Source organism: Ambystoma mexicanum, chromosome 13, assembly GCF_040938575.1.
Source record: "Ambystoma mexicanum isolate Mex_15411 chromosome 13, UKY_AmexF1_1, whole genome shotgun sequence".
NCBI lineage: Eukaryota > Metazoa > Chordata > Amphibia > Caudata > Ambystomatidae > Ambystoma > Ambystoma mexicanum.
Window position 1 is genome coordinate 267,770,915 of NC_090938.1, and position 20,355 is coordinate 267,791,269.

Below are 20,355 nucleotides of genomic sequence, written 5' to 3' on the forward strand. Positions count from 1 at the left end.
TGGGCTCATCAGGACCAGGCGGTCTGGTTGCAGGCAATCACACCCCAGATCACTGAAACAGGGTCAGATATTTGGAGAGATCAGGGTCCCTTACATGTGGCCCTGAGTGAACTATATATGGCCCCTAAGGCCAAGGATGAGCACAACAAGATTGCCCGGGTAGCGGCATATTTATATTTACATATGGGAGCTACACAGGACAAATGTGCTGAAGGCCAAGATCTGGCAAATAGGCAACTGATGGCATTAGAGAAGGCCCAATCTGACTTGGTCTCTTCTGAGCAGAGGCTGCAGAGGAGCCAGGAGTCAGAAAATGATAGTAGGCAGTATATTAGTATAATAAAGGAGGATATGGATATCCTGCAACAGGAAAAGGCTGACCAGGATACCAGATTTCTGGCCTTGCAGAAGGAGTACCAAGAAGGTTTGGACTCCCTACTGCAGAGCCAGAAATAGCTGGAGCAACAACTAGACTTTAACAGGGCATGCACAGAGCAGGTAGCCACCCTGCAAATCGGACTAGACAGAGAGAAAGAGGAAAGCGATAAATTGATTTTGAAAGACCTGGATACCCAGGCACAGTTTGATCAAGAACGCCAGAAAGCTGGTGCCTTTCAAAAGCAGAGGGACGACCTGGCGGCACAGATGCAGGCTCTTAGTCAGGAAAGGGACACCTTAGGCCAGGAAGTCTTCCAATTAAAAGAAAAAATTGAAGGAAATCACCTGGCCCTCCAGGGGCTGGGTGACCTCCAAAAAGAGCATCAGAACTTGTTAGAGCACACCAGGAGGGTGGAAGATGCTCTAGCAAGAAAGGAGCAGGCCAGTAGGGATGGGACTCAGGAGGTAACCCTCCTGCAGCAAAGACTGGCCCAGTATTCCAGGACCAATCAGGAGGCACAGAGAGAGAATGAGGCTCTCTGTCAGCACAATGATAGGCTCCAGCAACAGGTAGCCATGCAGGAGAGAATGATAGAGTCTAGTAAGGCCTTAACTGAGGAACTGAAAACGCAGGCTCTTGCATTACAACAGGGAGCAGGGGCTGATAGAGATGAAGTTCGCTGGGAAAGGGAAACACCTGAGCATAACCTCAGGAGCCCTAGTACCAGAGGCCTTCATCTCTCCCAGTCCTTGGACTCTGCCACCTCCATGTCCGCTGGCGCACATGAGCATAGGGCCACAGGGAGGGCAGATTCCTATCCGGCCAAAAGTATGGGGTTCATAGGCCAGTACCTCCCAGAAATGGATGGGCGGGCATCCGGATATGGGCACCCAAGCACAGTGCAATTTAGTGGGGAACCCCAGGAAAGTAGACCCACTAAGGGCATCCTAAAAACCTCTGTCCAGTTAGGTCAGTGGGGGGGTACCCATCAAATCCTGGCAGCAATGAGGGATCTGAAGACTCCTCTGAGTGGCCCAGGACACAGGAGACCAGGTCCCCACATTCTGCCAGCCATTCCCAGGCTCTCAGAATCCGGGAGAGCCTGGAAGATCAGACAGGCACCTCTGGGAGCAGTGCTTCTGAGTCAGAGGAGGAATGGACCAGGGTTACCCGGACCAAAAAGGCCAATAAGGCAAAAAGAGCCTTGCTTAAGGACCCCTTAAAGCAGATCAAGGCAATCAGGAGTGTCATCACGCATTATCACAAGAACGCCAAGTATTCTCTTTGGGAACACTTGGAGCTTTATGAGCAAATGATGGAGACTTTCCATTTGAAGGACAGCAGTAGCTGCATCCAGTATGTCAAATGGACAATCTCCCCAGAATACTCCAGTTTCTTTGCGGGGCTGGAGGACCAAAACCATTCAAGATGGTCCACATATAGGGCGGCCATCTTGAAACATTTTTCTGTTCACCGGAATCCCCAAGAGGCTCGCAAGGCAGCCTACAATTTGCAATGTGGGGAGGATCAGGCCCCACAAGAATTCGTGCAAGAATTGAAGCGTGCCTTTGCGCAGACCACCAGAAGGGTGCGCACGGACAGCAGAGAATTCATCAACACATTTTTCCATGCTCTCCCCAAATACATAATGACCCAGCTCGTGAGAGATTTTCACGAGAAAAGATCTTTAGACTGGGTCATTGAGAAAGCCACCCGCATCGATGAGGTGCAGAAACCGGTGGAAAATAAGAATCAGCCCAAAAACCCCAAAACCAACAGCACCCCTACTGCTGCCAAGGTGGCAGAGGTAAAGGTTGCCTCCGTTTTAGATTTGGAGATGGGGGGACCTAAAAACCTGCCTGCACCAAATAATTCACAGCCCAGAAGGCCCTCTGGCCAGTCACAGACAGGGAGTCAAGGAGGTAGTCCCACAAATGGGGTCCCCCGCTCCCCTGCCTATGTAAGTCCCCGCTATAAGGGAAACAGTCCAATCCTGGGTTATGTGTGGACTCCTCCGGCCCAAGGGGGGGGATCCAACCAAGCGCCCAACCCAGGGAACTTCCCTCCACACTTCCCCCAGGAGGGCAGAAATTCATCAAATCCTGGGCAGAACTTGTTCCCCAGGTATCCACCCAACTTCCAGCCCCAAAGTCATCCATCCTTCTTTCCCCACTTCCCTGAGCCCAGACAACCTAATCCGGGAGAGGGGAGGCCAAGGGTGGAGGGGTACCCAAATCTTCCCAACCCAGGGCACTACCAGAGAAGGGATAGCTACCCTTCCCGGGATCAGCCCTGGGGAGAAAACAGAACCCCAAATCAGCCTGAGCAGGTTTCCCAACTTGAGCGCCAGGTCCAAAATATGGCACGGGATCTGGGTCACATACTGAGGGCTCAACAGAACCCTCAGATGAGCATGCCACCGCAGAATGCCCCAAACTCTAGGCCTGGTGCTCCAGAACAATGACGGGGGCAGCAACCCGATAACCCACCGGTTCCCAGGGAGGAGGCACAAGGGGAAGGGGGGTGTAAAGCCTTGGAGGAAGCTTCCTTCCCAACTTGTAAACAGCCCCTGGAAAACCAGGAACTAGAAACAAAATCTCCCACCCCTGAAAGTCTGCCACCTAAGGAGCAAAGAGGAGGTAGGAGAAACAAAGGACCCAAACATACCCACTTTGTGGAGGAGGTACAGGTCTTCCAATTTGATGGAGAGGGATCCTCAGAGGATCCTGGGAAAAGGATCTTCTCCTTCAGAGATGGGGGAACTCCTCCCAAGGAATAATGGGTCCTAAGGGATTCCAACCCAGACTGGGTAGATGTGGGGATTGAGCTGTCGCCGCCCATCATTCTATCCCAGAACCAACAATACCGAAAACCCCTGGTTCAAACCCATCCTGGTGACTGCCTCCAAAAAGGGGGGGGCGGCCCAGAACCGGAACCAGGGGAACCTAAAACCGCATCCATAGACTGGGTAGATGTGGGGATTGAGCTGTCGCCGCCCATCATTCTATCCCAGAACCAACAATACCAAAATCCCATGGGTCAAACCCATCCTGATGACTGCCTCCAAAAAGGGGGGTGACCCAGAACCGGAACCAGGGGAACCCAAAACCATTTCAAGTTGCCAACTTTTTCTTGCAGATTCCCATGACTCTCCACAGAATTCTGCCCAAATCTCTTCTCACGCGATGTCCAAAATGAGAAAATTAGCCCACCAGTTGTCCAAAAATGTGCATTATCTGTGCCCCCTTGAGGAGAAGGAGGGAAGATACTATGCCCCGGTACAAGTACAGGGGCAGAGTACAATTTTGGCACTGGTGGACACTGGATCCCAAGCTACCCTTCTGTCCCGAAGGGCCTTTGATGAACTGAATTCAGGTAGGGGGGAGAAGTACCAAATTCCCCTCACCTCTCTTCCTGGACAGCTTCAGATCTTTGACGGGAAGGAAATTCCTGTCGAAGGGACTGCAGATTTGGACATCAAAATTGGGCGACACAAGGTGAAACACCCGGTCATAGTAGTGAGTCCAGAGGGCACCCCTTGTTTACTAGGGAATGACCTCCTGAGAAGGTTGTGACCCCTAATAGATTGCGTAAACAAGGTCCTCTGGACTCAGACTAGTCGACCAATAAAATTAAAACAGAGCGTCAACCATGTTAGTTTAAACGGCACCTACCACATGGTTGAACAAAAATCTGACCAAGTAGAATTTCACTTCCAGAACAACCAAATTCTAGACATGACAGTAATAGCAGTAGGACAACAGACTGGTGATGGGGGGTCCTCTCTATTTCTGAAAATCAACCTTCCTTCCATTTTAAGGTGGTATTCCACACTGGAAGGAAATACTCTGAAATTCTTTACTAATCCATGATCAGACATTCCCACTCCGATAGTCCAGAAAGAGGTGAAATCAGCTCAAAGCCTGGCTGATATTCAGCAAATTGGAGAGCAGTTGTTCATCCCTGTTCAGTTAAATGATGGGAAGGACTCTGTTCTCGCTCGAGTGTGTGTGAACAACGGTAAGAGTTTGATCAGCAAAGCCATGTTCCGCCAACTCCCAAAAGATCCAGCCGTTCCCACATTCAAAATGATAGACAAATGGGAAATGGGTCTGGAAACACCCAATTCGAAACATCTCCTGCCAAGCAGGTGTATGCTCAAAATCTCCATTGGCAACAAGAGCATAGTCCATAATTGTTGGGTCGTGCGAGACGTCACTGCCGCCTTTTACTTAGGCAGTGACATTCTCAATCGCTTTGCCATTAGTTTGGACCTAATAAACTTCAAAGCTTGGTCCCGATTAGCAGATAATCCCATGGGCTTTGATGATCCAGAAAAAGCATTTAGGTCAGCTCAATTGCTACCTTATGCAGTTGAAATTCAGTTTAAGGAGGAAGTCACCATCCCAGAAAGGAGCCGACAATTCTCCCTGGAAGTGAAAGTTAAAAGAGGACAAAATTTTGAAAACCCTGATGCTTATATTCATCTAAATGCTTTCCTCCAACAGCAAGGGTTGGGGGTAAACCCACACCATTAGTCAACATAGAACATGACACCATTCCAATAGAGGTGGATAACAGCGACTTAAAGAGTATTAATCTAGCCGCAGGCACAATTATTGGAATGGCGGTTGATGACTGACATTTCTCCATTGATTTAGGAAATTAACTGTTAGGACCAATCCCCAAGGACTGTTTTGACAGTGACAGTGATGACAATACAACACTAGACAGGATCTTTGCCCGGCATGGGGGGAACGTCCTGGTGTACACTTCCTGCCCTTATGGTAAGGAAGATGTGACTTGTGACTTCAGAAGGGATGAGGTGATTTTCCAGGTCCATGAGGGCCAGCTTTTCCACCTGAAGCCTCCAGTCCAAATCAGCACTCTGACCAGGGACTTCTCCACCCAGCTGGAGGAGGCTGCTGAGATAGCAAAACCAGAAGTCTTTCCAGGCTTCAGGCTGATGGTGGAAGAGAGAGTCAACCTAGCTGATGCCTGTGTGACTCTGGAACAGAAGCAAAAGTTGAAACAAGTTTTCTTGGATTTCCAAGATCTCTTTGCAGTAGACTCATATGACTGTGGTCGCACCGACATCCACACAACAACAATTCCCATGGACCCTGGCATGACTCAGTGTTTGTGGAGCAATATCGTTTGCCCCTCGCATCCATGGAGTCACTTACTGAAATAATTAAGAACCTTGAGTCCCGGGGAATAATCCGTCCAGTACACAGCACCTTCAATAATCCGGTGCTGGGAATATTGAAGCCAAACGGCCAGTGGAGACTCTGCGCCGACCTTAGGGAGCTCAACAAACGTGTCCATACTTCCCGATGGCCTCTGCCCTACATTGACCAAGGGCTGGCCCAGATTCAGGGGTCACAGGTATTCACTGCAATAGACCTGACCAATGGATACTGGACCGTACCTGTCAGTAGGGAGGACCAATACAAACTGGCTTTTACCTTTGGGGGCCAGCAGTACACCTGGACCCGAACTCCCGTCGGATACCTCAACTCCGGCAATGAATTCAACATTTTCCTACATAAGGCCATGCCCGACCTGGGTGCGAGGGTCAACCTGGCTTATGTAGATGATGTCCTCATCAAAAGTTCATCTGTGGAGGAACATATAGCGGAGATCCTTTATGTTCTGACACAGTTGAGGGCCGCCGGAGCAAAACTTTCCTTTCAGAAAGCACAGTGGTGTAGAACCTGTGTTAATTTCTTGGGGCATGAGATTACTCCTCAGGGTCTCTGTCCCCAAGAAAAGAAAGTGGAAGCACTTAGAAACTGAAGGATCCCACAACTCTGCGGGAACTAAGGAGCCTCCTTGGACTGACTAATTACAGCAGAAAGTTCATTGAGGGCTACGCAGAGATCACTAGACCCCTGATTCATCTTTTGAAGGGGGGGTCAAGTGGGAATGGGGTCCAGAACAATCTGAAGCAGTAAGACAACTCAAAAGAAGCCTCTCGCAAGGGCCTTGCCTAGCTTACCCTGTCAGAAACAAGGAGTTCTTCCTGGAGACAGGGTTCTCTAATACGTGCTTGACGGCAGTATTATACCAAAAGCATGACAAGGTCAATAAAGTAATCTCCTATGCGAGCAAAACTTTATCCTCTGTGGAGGAAAAATTCAACGATTGTGAGAAGGCACTCCTGGCAATGGTGTGGGCATTGAAGAATTACCACCCGTTCATCCAGGGGGAACACATCATAGTGGAGACTCCACATCAGCCTCTGCAATACCTCCAAAGTGACAGAATCTGGGCCGGAAATGTGAGTAATTCCCGAATTACTTCCTGGATTCTGTCAATGCAAGGCTTTCCTGTGGAGGTCAGATATGGCCAAAACAAGAAGAGTCCCCTCGCGCAAGGTCTGGCTGACTTGCATGATGGTGCCAGAGAAAACTGTAACGAGGACGAAAGTATAAAAATCAAGGACAACATCGAGGTATGCCTTAATTCCCCACACAAAGTCTTTGAAGAAGACAAGTGTGAGGGAATGCCCACTGTCTATGTGGATGGATGCTCTTACCATGTTGACAACAACGGGGAAAAAGAACTGGTGGCTGGCGTAGGGAATGCATGGGTGAATGAGTCCCCAGAACCCTCCGCTGGGTACAAAATTGGTCCCCGAAGTAGTCAGGTAGCAGAGTTGATGGCTGTGCATCAAGCCATCCTCACTGCTGTCCAACATCAACTCCACGAACTGGTCATAATCACGGATTCGGATTATGTACGGAACGGGTTCGTGGAGCACCTGGTTAATTGGAAAATCAGAGGCATGTTATGTGCTCATAACAAACCCCTGAAACATGGGAAGTTAATCCAAAATATTGATGATCTGGTCACATCGAATGGGATGACCATCTACTGGAAGAAGATCAAGGGTCATTCCAAAGTAGAGGGATCAGACAAATTTGGAAATGACTTAGCTGATCAGCTGGCCAAAACCGGGGCCATCCAAGGGGATCTAATAGAAATAGAGCCCCTGTTGGGGGAAATCCAGGTCACTGCTATCACTAGGTCCCAGACAAATGCTCACAATGATCTTTCAACTGCACAACGGAGTAAGGAGACCCCAGATGCCGATTTGATTACGGCTCAAAAAGGGGATCCAATAATTGGTAAGTTTTACCAACACATTGAGGACCCTGAGAACTTTCCCCTGATGGATACGAATTACATTGGGAAAGAGGACCTTAGAGTGTTGATGAAATGTCCAAAGATGTTCCGAATCCAAGACAGTTTGTTAGTCAGGAAATCCCAAGCTGGCCATGATCAGTGGGTGGTCCCTACCTCATTCTGAAGCCTGATGTTAAGTCACGCCCATGATGCGGCCACCGCCGGTCATAGGGGGTTTCATACAACACTTGAGAACTTAAGAGAGGTTGCATACTGGCCACACATGGGGCAGGACCTCAACCAATACTTGAAGGGGTGTCTGGTGTGTGCACAATTTCAGCCATCATCCCTCACACACTGTGCGCCTCTCCAAAAGAGGGGGGTGACACTGCCATGGTCAGATAGCAAATCGACTTCGTAGGCCCTGTGATTCGCTTGTCTAGAGGAAACAAGTACATGTTGATGGTCACATGCTTGTTTACCAAATGGGTGGAATGTCTCCCGGCCCCAAACTGCAAGGCAGAAACAACAGCTGCCCTGATGATTAACCACATCTTTTCCCGTTTTGGTCTACCTCAAAGGATTGAGTCGGACAGAGGTAGCCATTTCACCAGCGAGGTAATGACAAAGATGTGGGAGATACCTGGGGTCAAAAGGAAGCTACATATTGCTTAACGGACAGCCTCTTCTGGTGCAGTGGAGAGATACAACAGAACCACTGTGAGCATATTAAAAAAGTTTGTGGCAGATTCTGGGCCAAGTTGGGATATCCGATTACCTCTGGTCCTAATGGCCATCAGATCTACCCCTTCATCTGCAACTAAAATGTCACCGTTTGAGCTGATGACTGGATGCACGATGGTGCTTCCCCAACATTGGCTCTACAGGACCCAAGAGCAGACATTGATAAATGCCTCCACAACTCATGAGTATGTGGAGAATTTAAGGAAACACCTTCAACATGCTTTTGCCTATGCTCAGCGGAATCTAGAAAGATCAGCTGATAGCATGAAGACCCATTACGATTTGAAAACTTCCAGGAAAGTATATAATGTGGGAGACCGGGTTCATCTATACAATTTCCAAAGGAACCAGGCCAAACAGAGAACATGTTTGCCTACCTGGAAGGGACCCATTGAAATTATAGACAAGATCTCCCCCGTGGCATACAAGATCCGCCTCCCCAAAGGCAGTTTGGAAGAGGGGGAAGACAAGTGAGTCCACATCAATCGGCTAAAGTGTTGCAATCCCAGGCACACTTTGCAGCAACTGGAGGAATCCTCTGGAATCCCAGACGGGGCTGCTCCAGAGTAATTCAGTTCCAACCCTAAAATATCCCGCATACAGTCTCTAAAATATTATGATTCTTAAATGCCAATGTTTCCTGTTATATCTTGTTTTTAAAATAAGACTGCAAAATGTATCCGGATGTATAAAATGTATATGCTCGCCACACAATTAATAGTGGTGGAAAAATGTCTAGGAATGTGTATTGCCACTTTGCTTTATCATCCTAGGAGAGATGAAACCATGGAGACTGACCAAGGAGAATGACCCGGGGACCGGGAGCAAAGATCCGAGGGGCCCGGGGTACTGCCCAATATTCCCATCAGGACAGGCGAGGATAACCGATCGATCCAACCGGATGGAGGAAAAGATGCTGAACTGTGCCATCTGCGGAATTGGAAGAAGATGATGCGGACATACCAGCGTGTGGATCAAAACATCCTTTGCACCCGACTCCCCCTCGACTCGAAATCAAAGTGCAGTCAGGCGGGGGGGGGGCTTGTTGGGTGTCTTGACCCACGTTTGGACTATTATGCTGCAACACTTGGTGCTGTGGGCTTAGGAAATCCAAGAAGGCGGAAAAGCCCACATTTGCGCCAGAATCCTGGAGAACCGCGCAGTCTTTGCGCACAACAAAATGGTCGCCTGACCTGCCACCCACCAGTGTGAGTGTGAGGGGCCAGAAGCGCCATAAGCGAAATCAATGCTAAGGAATATGGTGCTGTTCAAAATCTGTTGTTATTAATGTCAACAATGGGTGCAATACTGGTGCTCACCACTACCAGAAAGCCGGCGTTTTAAAACCACCAGACACTTGTGTAAAACTGAACAAATGAACCAAACCAGGCCAAAGAAAGACTTACTAAGAGGTGGATACAATGTAAAAGTATATTATGAAATGACTTGAAGGAAGTAATTGTCGAATGTATGCATTGAAAATAGCTGGGGATGTCAGCAGCTTAAGTGAATTTGGGTTTAAAGCCACTAAAATCGAAATGTTTAGAATAAATGAGTGACCTACTTTTGAGTGTCACATAGGTTGCAATTGTTTAAATGTCATAGTTTTGAACTTAGAATCAGTGTTCTAGCTGCATGTGTAAAAATTGCAAGTTTGGTTTGAATGTAGAAAACTGGGAACCAAAGTGACATTTAGCTGAAGCCTGGCTTAAAGAGATTGAATTCTGCCTGACAACTAGCCCCGACAGGAGTTGAAACTTGATCAGCAGCTGTGTTCTCAGGCCTGATTGCATTCTGCTGCCCCTGCCAAAAGGAGATGACACCTCTCTGATTGAATTAGGGGAGTGGCACCTGGGGACTACAGGAAACTGAACAAAGCACTGTCTTGGGCTCAGGCAAATGTTATATTGGGGGGGTCGTAAAATAGCTTCCTCTTGGGTGAAGTGGGAGGAGAACTGCCTCTGTGAGCAAGCTGAGCTTGGGGGAAGTAGACAAACCAGAAATTCCACCATGTGCTTTGGAAAACCACACCCCTCAGTGAGTCATCAATGACATTTGTGATGTCATCTTTGATGTCCTGGGTGTTAGTCTTAGCAGTGCACGGTGGTGGCGCGAGTTATGGTTGCTTAGCTTACCATAACTGGCGAATTTCATGGGTTTTTCGGTTTTACTTTGAACCATAACGTCCCTTTAACAAAGTTTTTTCACTGAATTTCATAGGTTTTTAGTAGCGCAACTTAACCATAACATCCCTTTAACAATGTTTTTTTACTGAATTTCATAGGTTTTTAGTAGCGAAAGTTAACCATAACGTCCCTTTAACAACGTTTTTTTACTGAATTTCATAGGTTTTTAGTAGCGCAACTTAACCATAACGTCCCTTTAACAACATTTTTTTACTGAATTTCATAGGTTTTTATTAGTGCAACTTAACCATAATGTCACTTTAAAACATTCTTTTTTACTGAATTTCATAGTTTTTTATTAGTGCAACGTAACCATAACGTCCTTTTCAATGGAGGAAGACCACTAGCATCCTAGGTTCTCAAAGTGGGAACCCGGGGTGGTAAAAAAAAGATTTTTCTTCCCAAACCAGGACACCGCAGGCAGGCGTCCCGGTGTAGGAAGGAAAATCTTTTACCAAGATGGACACCAGGGAAAGGGAAGGCAGGGTGTATAAAGAGAACACAACAGGGCATCGGCAGGGGGTCGGGAAGACCAGGAGAGAGACACGGGGCATGAGTAGGGGGTGGAAAGAAGGGAGACATGGGGCATGAGCGGCAAAGAAGGGAGACACAGGGCATGAGCGGGGGTTGGGGGTGAACAGGGGAAACACGAGCTATGAGCGGGGGGAAAAGGAGGGAGACAGACACAGAGCATGAGCGGGGGTGGGGGTGAACAGGAGAGACACGGAGCATGAGCAGGGGTAGGGCAAGGTGGGGCCCTGACCCACGCTCATGCCCCGTGTCTGCCCTGTTCCAACAAACCAGACACGGGGCATGAGCGGGGGTGGGGGGCAAAGAAGGGAGACACGGGGCATGAGCGTGGAGTGGGGGGGAAATAAGGGAGACACGGGGCATGAGCGGGGGGTGGGGGAACAAGAGGTCAACAAGGGGCATCATAGGAGGGGGTGACAAGAGGAAGACACGGGGCATGAGCAGGGGGTGGGAGGGAACAAGAGGAAGACACGGGACATGAGCGGGGGGTGGGGGAGTAGAGGAGACAGACACGGGGCATGACCAGGGGGTGGGGGGGCAACAGGAGAGAGACACGGGCCATGAGCAGGGGGTGGGGAGAACAGAAGACAGACACGGAGCATGAGCGGGGGGTGGGGGAACAGGAGACAGACATGGGGCATGAGCGGGGGGTGGGTGGGGGGAACAGGAGACAGACACTGGGCATGAGCGGGGGAGGGTGGGGGGCAACAGGAGAGCGACACGGGGCATGAGCGGGGGGGATGTGGGGGGTACAGGAGACAGACAGGGGGCATGAGCAGGGGGTGGGGGGCAACAGGAGAGAGACACCGGGGCACGGAGCAGGACATTTCGGGGCAGCCGGTTCGGCCCAGGACAATTTGGGGTGGGCGGGAGGGTGAGACACATGGGGCATGCGCGGGAGGGGTAGACACACGAGGCATGAGCGGGGGGTGGGCGGGAGAGGGAGACACACGGGGCATGAGCGGGGGCTGGGCGGGAGGGGGAGACACACGGGGCATGAGCGGTGGGTGAGAGGGGGGTGAGCGGGAGGGGTAGACACACGGGGCATGAGCGGGACTTGAGCGGGGGGTGGGCGGGAGGAGTAGACACATGGGGCATGAGCGGGGGGTGGGCGGGAGGGGTAGACACACGGGGCATGAGCGGGGGGTGGGGGGAGGCAGAGGCACACAGGGCATGAGCGGGGGGTGGGAGGGAGGGAGAGACACATGGGGCATGAGGGGGGGTGGGCGGGAGGGGTAGGCATGAGCGGGGGGAGGGCGGGAGGGATGAGCGGAGGGTGGGTGGGAGGGGTGGGCATGAGTGGGGGGTGGCTGGAAGTTTTGGACAGGAGCGGGGGGTGGGCGGGAGGGGCTAGACACATAGGGCATGAGTGGGGGGTGGGCGGGAGGGGTGGGCATACGGGGCATGAGCGGGGGGTAGGCGGGAGGGGTAGACACACGGGGCATTAGCGGGGGGTGGGTGGGAGGGGTAGACACACGGGGCATGAGCGGGGGGTGGGCGGGAGGGGTAGACCCATGGGGCATGAGCAGAGGGTGGGCGGTTGGGGTAGACACGCGGGGGTTGGGCGGGAGGAGTAGACACACGGGGCATGAACGGGGGGTGGGCGGGACGGGGTAGACACACAGGGCATGAGAGGGGGGTGGGCAGGAGGGGTAGACACACGGGCATGAGGGGGGGTGGGCGGGAGGGGTAGACACACAGGGCATGAGCGGGGGTGGGCGGGAGGGAGAGAGACACACGGGGCATGAGCGGGGATTGGGGGCAGGGGAGAGACACACGGGGCATGAGCGGGGGTGGGCGGGAGGGAGAGACACACGGGGCATGAGGGGGGGTGGGTGGGAGGGAGAGACACACGGGGCATGAGCGGGGGGTGGGTGGGAGGGAGTCACACAAGGGGGGTGGGCGTTAGGGAGAGACACACGGGACATGAGCAGGGGGTGGGTGGGAGGGAGAGACACACGGGGCATGAGCGGGGGGTGGGCGGGAGGGAGAGTCACACAGGGCATGAGCGGGGGGTGAGGGGGAGGGGAGAGACACACGGGGCATGAGCGGGAGTGTGCGGTAGGGAGAGACACACGGGGCATGAGCGGGGGTTGGGCGGGAGGGAGAGACACACGGTGCATGAGCGGGGGGTGGCGGGGAGGGGAGAGACACACGGGCCATGAGCGGGGGGTGGGCGGGAGGGATAGACACACAGGGCATGAGCGGGGGGTGGGCAGGAGGGATAGACACACGGCGCATGAGCGGGGTGGGCGGGAGGGATAGACACACGGGGCATGAGCGGGGGTGGGGGGAAAGAAGGGAGACATGGGGCATGAGCGTGGAGTGGGGTGAAAAAGGTAGACACGGGGCATGAGCGGGGGTGGGGGGAACAAGAGGTCAACAAGGGGCATCATAGGAGGGGGTGACAAGAGGAAGACACAGGTCATGAGCAGGGGGTGGGAGGGAACAGGAGGAAGACACGGGAATTGACCAGGGAGTGGGGGGCAACAGGAGAGAGACACGGGGCATGAGCGGGGGGTGGGAGGTACAGGAGACAGACACGGGGCATGAGCGGGGGGAGGTGGAGGGGTACAGGAGACAGGCGGGGGGTGGGGTGCAACAGAAGAGCGACACAGTGCACGAAGCAGGACATTTCGGGGTGGCCGGTTCTGCCCGGGATGATTTGGCGTTGCCGGTTTGGCGCAGGAGCCGTTCGGCGCAGCACGGCGCGACAGCCCACGCCGAATTGGTCGCACATAAATGTCCTGCAAGTTTTTCATGCAGGCACCACAGCCTCGCAGAGTACACAGCCGGGCCTGCGAAGGTGAGGGCTCTGCTGCTCGGAGCAGTCTGCTCCGTGCAGCACAGCCCCCACCCTCGTGAGTCCGGCAGATCAATTCTGCTCTGTGCCCCGCACCCCAGTAGGGTAGACACATGGGGCATGAGCGGGGGTGGGCGGGAGAGGTAGACACACGGGGCAGGAGCAGGGGTGGGCGGGAGGGGTAGACACATGGGGCATGAGCGCAGGGTGGGAGGGAGGGGGGCATGAGCTGGGGTGGGGGGGAGGGAGAGACACACGGGGCATGAGTGGGGGGTGGGCGGGAGGGAGAGACACACAGGGCATGAGTGGGTGTTAAGCGGAAACCTGTGCAGTTCCCTCTGGGACCACTGCAAAAGATTTAGGACTACAGGTGTTTGGCGGTGAACCCACTTGGTAGCAGTCTGTACCACACAGATTCACTTGGTAGCTGTGGGTTCACCGCCAAATACCTGTAGTCCTAAATCTTTTACAGTGGTCCCAGAGGGAACTGCACAGGTTTCCGCCTAACACTGGTGTACAGCGGTGGGATTTGTATCGAGTATACAGTTTAGAGTGCTTTTCGACACTGTAGGATAACTAACCACAAAACTTTGCACAAAAAGCAACTTTCAAAAAACATGTCTACGATGGAAACTTACAGTCAAGAGTCCTTGTCATGTGAAAATACTGAGAGTTTGCGAGCTCTCTGTAGGCAAGAGAATCTTTCTGTAAGAGGCAAGAAGTTAGAACTAATCGAGAGATTGCTGGCGAACCAAAGTCTGGGTACTGGTTCAGAGGAACCCATTTCTCCAGCAAATGTAGATAACAGTAATGGTGTTGATCTAAATCATAATTTTGATGATAGCGATGAAGAGGCTGACGAGGACGGCGAGGCTAACGAAAATGTCTCCCCTGATCCTCTACCCACCTTACCAGCTGTGCCTACGGGGCCCATACCAGGTCCCACGAGTAACCCTGCTTATTTCGAACTTGAAAAAATGAAGCTCGAATTAGAATACAAACGGTTCTTGGCTCAATCTGAACAAAACCAAGATCTCGAGTTCAGACGGATGAATGCCCAGGCTGAGCAGAAGCAAGCTGAGTTAAGACTCAGGGAAATAGAACTTAATCACGAGTTAGAGATGAAAAAGTTGTCTATGGAAAATGCTTCTCTCTCTTCTGGTTCCTCTAGGAGCTCCAGTCCCAAAAGACCCCGGATGCTGAAGGAATTAGTGGGTATGTATGAACCGAGATTGGATGTGTTGGATTGGTTGAAACTGTTTGAATACAATCATGGGCTCCAGGACATTACCGGGAATGCTTTACTGGTTGTTCTCTAGGCTCCCTCCTGTTGCGACTGATGTGGTAATGGAGTTGGGGGTGGCGGATAAGACGGATTACGAAAGTGTGAAACTAGCTTTAATAGCTAGATTTGGGAAGACCCCTTCCCAGTATCTTAAGAGGTTTAGAACCCTCAAAAAGCATGATGGTACCCCTTGGGCTACCTGGGTGAGTGAAGGGTTGAAAAACTTAGAGGGATGGATTAAGGGTTACAAAGTGAACACTTATGAGGGTATGAGGAATCTTTTTATGTTGGAGTCTATTTATGATGCCTGTTCTCCTGAGCTCAGACAGCACTTGGCTGATTCGAAGGAATTGGATTCCCGGAAGCTAGCTAAGGCTGCTGACTTATGGGTTGCCAACCGGGCTACTTATAAGGATTCTGGGGCAACTCAGAAAAAGGATGAGGGAAAACAGCCTAAAAAAGACTCAAAAGAGAATTCTAATAACTCACATTCCAAAGAGGGCCCCAAACAAAACCAGAAGGATAAGCCACAAGGAAAACCACAGCAGAATAGTGTGTCTTCTGGTGCCAAACCGGAAGAAGGTCAGAACAAGCCACCATTCCAGAAAGCATTCGGAAAATGCTTTGTTTGTGGCTCGACTGACCACGTGAAAGGAGATCCCAGATGTAAGGGTAAACCTTCAGGGGTCCAGCTTGTCTCCTTAGCCTTCGCTCCAGAGGAGAAAGTCCAAATGGCAAGTGGAAACTTTTTACTGCTAGCTGACGAACCCATTGGAGTCTCAGCCAGCGTTTCTTTAGTATCTCTGGGGTTGTGGGAACAACAGAATTTAGATGTCTATAATTCTATCCCCGATAATACTAAAGAGTATTATAAGGACAGTGTCCAGGTGAATGGTCAGGAGACTCCTGCCATTAGGGACACTGGGGCCAGCATAACTGTGGTGGATAAATCGTTTTTTCAGGCTGAGGATGTTGCTAAGGCACCCAAACGCCTCACCAAGTTAGCTGGAGGGCCTGTGCAGATGCTTCCCCAATTACCAGTTCTCATCCAGTGTAACGACATGACTGTGAAGATACCTGTCAGCATACAGAGTGAGGTACCAGGACGCGTACTGTTGGGTAACGATTTGAAAACTCTTGGAGTTGTATCGCATACTCCCAGACCTCCTAGTAAACGGTTACAGGAGCTAACCAGACCTGCAAGAGAGAGGACCATGCGCGGTACTCTCCAGGAGATGATGAAGAAAGAAATCACTCCTGCTCCACTGGAATTGTCGGCCGCTGTCTCCAAGAAATCAGAAGCGAAAGGGAAACCTAAGACTTCTATCCCAAAACCAGCAGCCATCATTTCAGTGCAGCCAACACAGACTTCCCCGCGGTTGTCCAAAAGTACACCTGTAACTCCACCTCCAGCCGAGGCTGAGAGGGAGGTACAACCCTGTGTGGTAGAATTAGACTGTGAGGAAGAGCTAATGGAAGGCCAGGAACTCATTGGAGATATGGATCCTGTTGACCATCCTGAGCTGCAGTTTTTACTGGCAGAAGGTGGACCCAGCAGGGCAGACTTCAGTAAGGGACAGAGGAAATGTCCAACTCTGGAAGGTCTTCGCCACCAGGCCGAAGCTCAGGCTGAAGGGCAAGAGCCTGGGAGATACAGGTTGCACTGGGAAGATGGCCTCTTCTACAGTGAACTGACCGAGTCTGCACCTGGAGACTACAAATGACTTGTAGTACCCTAAGAGAACAGACCACAGTTCTTGCAGTTAGCCCATGAGATTCCTTTGGCTGGTCACTTGAGTTTCAAGAAGATTTAGGAAAGGCTCTCTCTCTACTTCTATTGGCCAAAGATGGGGGCCGAAGTAGAAAAACACTGCAGGAGCTGCCACACCTGCCAGACCTCTGGTAAGGTTGGCTCCAAGAATGTGCCACCTTTAGTGCCTCTCCCCGTTGTGGGAGTCCCATTTGAGAGAGTAGGGATTGACATTGTTGGTCCCCTTGATCCTCCAACTTCCTCAGGCAACAGGTTTATACTTGTTGTAGTAGACCATGCTACTAGGTATCCTGAGGCAATTCCTATGAGGACTGTTACAGCCCCGGCTGTGGCTAAGGCCCTCCTTGGTATTTTTACTAGGGTCGGGTTTCCTAAGGAAGTAATCTCTGACAGGGGGTCAAACTTTATGTCCAACTACATGAAAGCCATGTGGAAGACCTGTGGAGTTACTTACAAGTTCTCAACAGCGTACCACCCACAAACCAATGGGTTGGTAGAACTGTTCAACCGAACCATGAAGAGCATGATAGGTGCTTTAGAGGAACCCCTTAAGCGTAAGTGGGACCTTCTACTGCCATGCATTCTCTTTGCTCATAGAGAAGTCCCTCAGGAGGGAGTAGGTTACTCGCCCTTCGAACTACTCTATGGTCATCCCGTCAGAGGTCCATTGGCCCTGATTAAGGAGGGGTTGGAGAGTGCTCCTTCCCCCAAGCCAGTCAGAGTGACTGACTACGTGATAGGTCTCCGGAGGAGAATGTCACACATGATGACGGAAGCAAGCGATAACTTGAAAGCTGGACAAGCATTGGTCAAGCACTGGCACGATCAAAAGGCTAACATGGTTGAGTTTGCTCAAGACCAGCTCGTTCTCGTTATGATTCCAACAAGGCAGAGGGCCTTGCAAGATAAGTGGATGGGACCCTTCCGAGTTGTGGGTAAACTCGGAGAGGTTAACTATCTGGTGGACTTGGGCAATCCCAAGGAGGCTCCGACAGTCTTTCACACCAACCGACTTAAAGCGTATGTCTCACGACCTGATGTAGGAGCGTTGCTTCTAGCGTCATCCGAGGAAGAAGAAGAGAGTGAAGCTCTTCTGGATCTCCTCAGAGGCTTACCTGTAAGGATATTTGGCATGTTACAGCACAGAGTACAGCACTACTGTTTTTTTTGATGCAGCACCACCACATGGGTGTGGTGCTTTGCTATATGTGTTGCCAGATTAACATGGACATATAAGTAAAGACAGGCTATTCAGTCAAAAACAATTTTAACATATAAGATGCAAATCTATTTTTACAGTTAAAAGCACACGTGCACACTCAAAAATGCACACTATTTTTCACCTGAAATGCCTATGGTGCAAGAGACACATTTGAAAATTAATAACTAACATTATTAATAAATAACCTGACTAATAAAACTGCATTTAACATAACCCACTAATAAAAATGTATCTCCACTGCAGAATTAGGCCTACTCTGAAAGTGAACTTTTAAACGCACATTCATTTTTTTCTTTTTCTCTGCTGCTCTGTCCACATAACTACAGGAAGCAAAAGGGCTCGAAGGAACAGGAAATCAGTTGGTTACAAATAATTACTGTAGAAATGAGCCATTGTGTAGTGAGGGAGTAGATGGCATGATTGATTTCTGATTGGAGCAGCGTCATAGCAAGTATCATGCTAGAGGCAGTGATGAGAGTTTTGCTGGGGGAGTTTGAAGAGAGGGGGAGGACAGTCGGGATTTGGCAGAGCTGGGATAAGGACCTGTTTCCTAGCTGAAGCATTCCTGCTGCAAAAGCTGAGAATTCCAGGCAATAACCCCGGTTTGAGAACGAAAGACGCTTGTTTTCACTGGGGTTAATCTTCAAGGGAGCCAAATTCATAAAGAGAACAGCTGGAGAAAACTCATGCTGAACAGATAAGGTAATTACAAAAGTGTGGGGGCTGAGTGTGTACGAGAATATTCAGTCAGTGTAGGAAAGGAGATTCCTGTGCTTTACTCACATGTTCAATGTTGCAAATTGAGTTCTTGTCTCCGCCACTCTCTTTTCAGTGTATCATAGACAATGCTGTTACTGTGCTATTTTATTTATTTCTGTAAAGAGCGAGATCGTGTTTAAATGCAACTTTTATAATACACAAAAATATTTGAAAGCAGACGGGTGGTGTGTTTTATATTTACCAAAACAGTGCTGATGATGTGGGGAGATGTTTAGACAGTGCAATTGTCATTTTCAAGGTAGCTAAACATCAAATTTGGCTGCAGCCGTGTGCACAATGTAATTCAGTATGAGCAGTTATAACTAACTGTGTGTGTTGTAGTTTGTCGGAGGTCTATGAGTCGGCAAAAAGGGAGGCCCGGGACATAGTTCACTACCGTATATAAGATAGTGAAAATACCACATGATAGCTCGCTGCCGTAGATAAGACAGAGAGAAATTGCCCATGGCGGCACACTAAAAATGAAAATGTGGTGTTCCTGAAATGCAAGCCTGAGGTCTCTCTAGTGATTACACGAAAAATCTAAGCAAAAATAAGGGGTTCTGGATATTGGGGCCACAAATAAAACAAGGGAATTATGCTCACCAAAATACCACCAACCACGCATACCAACCACGCATACCAAATACGCATGTCTGGGTGCTGAAATAATGCATGTCCACTGTATTATTGTTGTACATGGCCCAATCTGAATACAAGGAGTGATTGTTGCTAAGTTATTTTTCGGCGGTAAGAAAATACCGTCAGGCCACAAATCTCCACAAAATACCCAACATATTTATGGTGCGTTGCAGGCCGGGAAAGTGATCATAGAGTACCTACTGGGCGTGGCAAGCGTGTCTCACACTGCCATTTGCACATTAAAGGGAACCCATTTTATAATAGCAGTGTGCCACTAAAAACGAATTTCAGAATGTCACAAAGGGAAACCACATTCTCAGACCTAGTGCAATATTTAGAGGCAAAGTTGTTTGCACATGGGAATTGGTCGTCGAACAGCACGTTAGAATGGCGTGAACGCATTCAGGGTGAGGTGCAGAAAGAAAAACTAGACAATATTTTTGCAGAAGGCAGCATAATTCAGGTCTGCCTTACAAGATTATTGAATGCAGCCGATAAAAGTGCAGAGAAAGACTGTTTAATACGGCTATGCGGCAAAATATGGTTTATTTTGAATAAGTCCCTGCGAATGCAGGAGAATGATACTCAGCTAATTAACAGGTTAAAGACTGAATTAGATGGGGCAAGTAAAAATCAGGAAATGTTGAGAGCAGAATTGGATGTATTCCAAAAAGACATGCAATTAAAATGCAGAGACTTTGATACTCAGTTATCCAAAAGCAAGAAACAATTTGAGGATAGTGAGCAAGAATTGGTACACTTAAAAGCCTTAGTGGACCACATTAGACAGGATAAAGATGAGGTTGTTTCAGAAATGCAGATTTTACAAAAAGAACATTGTGAAAAAGAATGTGATCTCCAGAGTGCAGAACAAGAAATGATTAAAATGATTCAAGAAAGAG